Source organism: Macadamia integrifolia, chromosome 7, assembly GCF_013358625.1.
Source record: "Macadamia integrifolia cultivar HAES 741 chromosome 7, SCU_Mint_v3, whole genome shotgun sequence".
Taxonomy (NCBI): Eukaryota; Viridiplantae; Streptophyta; class Magnoliopsida; order Proteales; family Proteaceae; genus Macadamia; species Macadamia integrifolia.
The window spans coordinates 8308196-8312508 of NC_056563.1; positions in this window are offsets into that span (position 1 = coordinate 8308196).

A 4313-nucleotide genomic window follows, 5' to 3' on the forward strand; every position below is an offset into this window, starting at 1 on the left:
TGGAATGGGAATGTCTAACTACTGGGTTTCACATGTTGGTGGGGTTAAAGGTAAGGAAACTAAAGTTGGAGGAAAGTTGGATTTTCCCACCCCAACCTTGTTTGGTTAACACATAGTTGTGGGAGAGAGAGAACAGAAGAATAAAGAAAGAGAGTCATTAATTGCAATGATTTCCCACTCCACAAAATCCCACCAATTTGGTAATATTTTGGAAGGGGATGAAAGCCACATCTGTTTTTTTGGTAACACAAAAAGGGTCCTCCATGATAGTGATCATAGCCCCCAGGACAAGCCCCCGTATGGCAAGCGGAGCTTCCACAGGATCAATGGGCGATAGTGTGCATGCTAAGACTCGAACCCACAACCAGCCGACTCGAGCGGTGATGGGTTTAGGGCATTTTCACCATTAGGCTACCAACCCATTGGTAGGTGAAAGGAAAGTCACATCAGCAGACAAGAAAGCTCATCTCCCAATGTTGTCTAGAATATTTTCCACCACATTATATCAAAACACATGACATTATCATGCTTTTGGGAAAATAAGTACAACTCTCTCACCCCTTAAATCCCACCCCATCAAAACCTCCCTAACCAAACGGGCCGAACATAACAATCAAATTGATGTCACCCTTGCATCCAAGATTGGATTGCAAGATTTTCCGGATCCAGAATCCAATGAGATAGCAGATGAGCACGTAAACAAAATATGAGCCAATTCCACAGCCAACACACACTGCTGAAATTGAGAGTTAATTGAAATCCAACATGGTGCCAACCCTTCTCCAGAAGCCAACCCCAATGTACAAATATGCCGTGGAAATTTTTTTAATTTCGGCAATGTTTGGCATCACAAAAAAATCATCCAAACAGAAGTCAAGGTACCCTTTGGTGGTGGAGGCATCTGCCCTTTCTTCCTCCCTTGGACGGAAACAACTAGTATGAAGTTTGCAATTGTATTTGGGATTTTTTGATTGTCTACATAAAATTTTATATGATTAAAGAGAAAAAAAAAAAAAGTTGCATGGTTATGTGGCCTTTGCACCCAGATGCCGTGACGTGCGAACTACCACCCTTCTCCAAGTGAGGAGGGAGTGAGGCTATGGTTGCCTCATAGGTGAGAATTGGGATAATATTAAAGACATCGAATAAAAATTCTAAGTCTATGTTTAGTTGTAGACCAAACTTCTATATGAGTGGTTTATGGCTCAATAAAAAAAAAATCAGATACAATAAGTTTCATATGACTCGAGCACAAATACCGAGTCAATGAAAACTCCGACTAACTCAGACCTAGTTAGGTAATTTCTTAACCTCGGTGAGTCTTCATGACTCCTAACCAGGTTTCATATATTTTTTTACTCAACTCGGGTGACTAACCTGAGTCCAAACCTTGCTTTCCATCTATGCTTCGGACTATGTCGTTTACTTAAACCCATCCAAGTGCCCACCCTTAATTTCTTAATTCATTGATGCAATGAAGGATACTCCTCACAATTGATGAAGTACGAGAATAATGAACACACTCCAAACAGGTGATGCAGTATGAGAACAATGAAAGATACTCCAAACAAATGATGAGGTCCCAAAATTTCTTTTAAGAAGTTGGTGATTCTAATCTTTCTTTCTTTTCTTTCTTTGCTTTTTTTTTTTTTTTTTTTTTGGTAGGGGTGGGGGACCAATATTGATTATAATCATGTAGACAAAAGGAAAAAATAATTGAAAACAAAAAATCACATTGAAGCCTATAATTCCAGAATCAGATTCGGATTGGAGTTGTGTGTAAGGTGTTAAAATCCAGAATCAGACAAGAGACTGGCTTCCATTGAATCAGTACAGGTTGAGACTTGAGAATCGATCAAAACCGATCCTAGAAAATTAATCAAGACAACAAAACAAATATTTCAACACATCTTTGATTTTTTGAAGTTTTTTATTCAAAAGTCTTATAGATCTAGATACAAAGGTAAGTTTCATTGACTTTTTGCTATTAGACAGACTAAAAGAAGGAAAAATGATTAAAATGAAAATCTAAATGACAACAGAATCAAGAAGAGAAAGCAAACATTTCTTCTACCAAAAAAAAGAAGAAAAAAAAAAAAAAAAGCAAACATTTCCACAAATAGAGGATTTTTTGGAGTTTTTAAATAAGTAGTCCTATAGAACTAGCTGCAATAGGTAAATTTCATTGATATTCTACTATTAAAGTGACTAAAAGAAGGACAAATAATTGAAAAATGGAGATCGAAATGACTTCATGATTGATTCCCTTTTGTCCCTCTAAGTGGAGTTTGAATTCCATAGAAAGCAATGTAAATTGGAGTCTGGTCAGTGAGTGGTGCTTCATCAATTTTGGGTGCCAAAAATACTTTGGCTGTGTTTGGTACTTTGGTATGAATATTCAGAATAGATTTTCAGTCTAGAATGCATTCTAAAGCAAAAAAATAAAGAAGAATCAGATTTCAGAATGTGTTGGAACCAAAATCCAAGAAACATAGCAAACACAACTTACATATATATATATATATATATATACTAGTAAAAGTGCCACGTGCAAGTGCAAATGCACGTGGGACAAAAAAGTATATGATTGTGTTTGTGTATGCATGAGTGTGTGTGTGTGTGTGTGTGTGTGAGAGAGAGAGAGAGAGAGAGAGAAAGAGTAGAAGGGATCGTGTGATTAAACTTTACAAGATAATGCAAAAAAAGATAACATATGACGCAAATTTTATGACTAACAGAAGGTCCCTTTGATTAGAGATGAAGTTCTAAAAAAATAATCTAATCTAAGGCTATAGGAACCTACTTTAATTTTTCTAGTAAATACCTAATCCATGATTAAAAAAAAAGAGTTCTCCTTAGCAACACTTCATCAATTTTCTTGTTGAAAGTCTATCAATTTCTTACTTCACATATTCAAAACTATCTAGCATAAAGAATCACATAACAGAGTAATTGTCATTTTTCATTCTTATATACTTGGTCCATATCTACCCATCTTCCATCATCACATCAATGAGAACTTCATCATGAATCTAAAAAAAAAAATGAAATCATTTTAAATTATTTTCTTTAACTCCTAGTTCCGAAATATTCACTTTTTAAAAGTGAGATTCTATTTGATGCCTCAATTTAATCATTGTGAAAGTGCTATAAAAAAATTCAGCTCAACTTGGGAAGTAAATTGATTTGAAGCAAATAGGAGCACGAGCTATTGATAGTACTCTTTGATGGAAATCTCAATTGACATTCTCACCAAAATAAATGAATTCACGTTTTAGGCCTATTTGCATGATTCATCATTTACAGAACCACAATACACGCTAGTCAAAATATAAAGGAGTTCAGATTATATGTAGGAAAGTGACATATATAAATATAAACTTCAACCTTCACCTACATTGATCACCAGAAACCAATGTAAGAATTTGGCAAGTACAAAAAATAAATAAATAAATAAAATAAAATATGAGATGCATGAAGAAATGAATTTCATGCCATGTTGTTATAAACAAAGCCAACTCTAATATAGAATAGAAACTTGTAAGGGTTAGAGTGACCTCCAAATGAAACTGATTTACATTTAGTAAACCCAGGTGTTCCATTATGTGCACAATTCGTGGCCTAAACTCCCATTGTTTTGATGATCCTTGCTTGTCCAATCAATAGACCTCATTGTGACTAATAATCCATGCCTGCAAAATCCAGTAGTCTGAATCCGGTAACATATGGAACTTTTATTGTCGGTTTTGGTGGATATTTCACATTGGAAGAAGGTTCTAAACTATAATAAATCATTTCAAAACCTTTTAATACCATGCATAAGGAGTGGGCAGAACAATAGACCACAAAAAGACAGAAGCCAAACTCTGATAAAGATAACTTTCACCTACCAAGAAATCGAAGCAAAATGCTCTTAGGGTTGTTAAGTTTAAGTGCACTATTGAAGGCCCATAGGACATTGTGCCATCCAGGAGATTGCCTCCTACAAAAGACTATTTCCAGACTATAAGAAACCAAATGTATTAGTTCCACATTAATTGCTAACCGTGATAATACAGCAAAAACAAGATTTCACCAATTACAATCATTTCAATGCCATACAATATCAAAAGTACATCTAATACTATTTGTACGAATTTTAATAGCACTAAAAAAAAGAGGCAGAGAGGGAGAGGTAGAGATGAAAAGGTGGAATCTAGATTTTAACGTAACCAAACCCACAAGGAACAATTACTTAAATAAAAAGCTAAAACAAGGTCAATGGGTGTAAGACCAAAAACAAAGCAAAAAAAAATTTTGGCTTTTGTGATCTC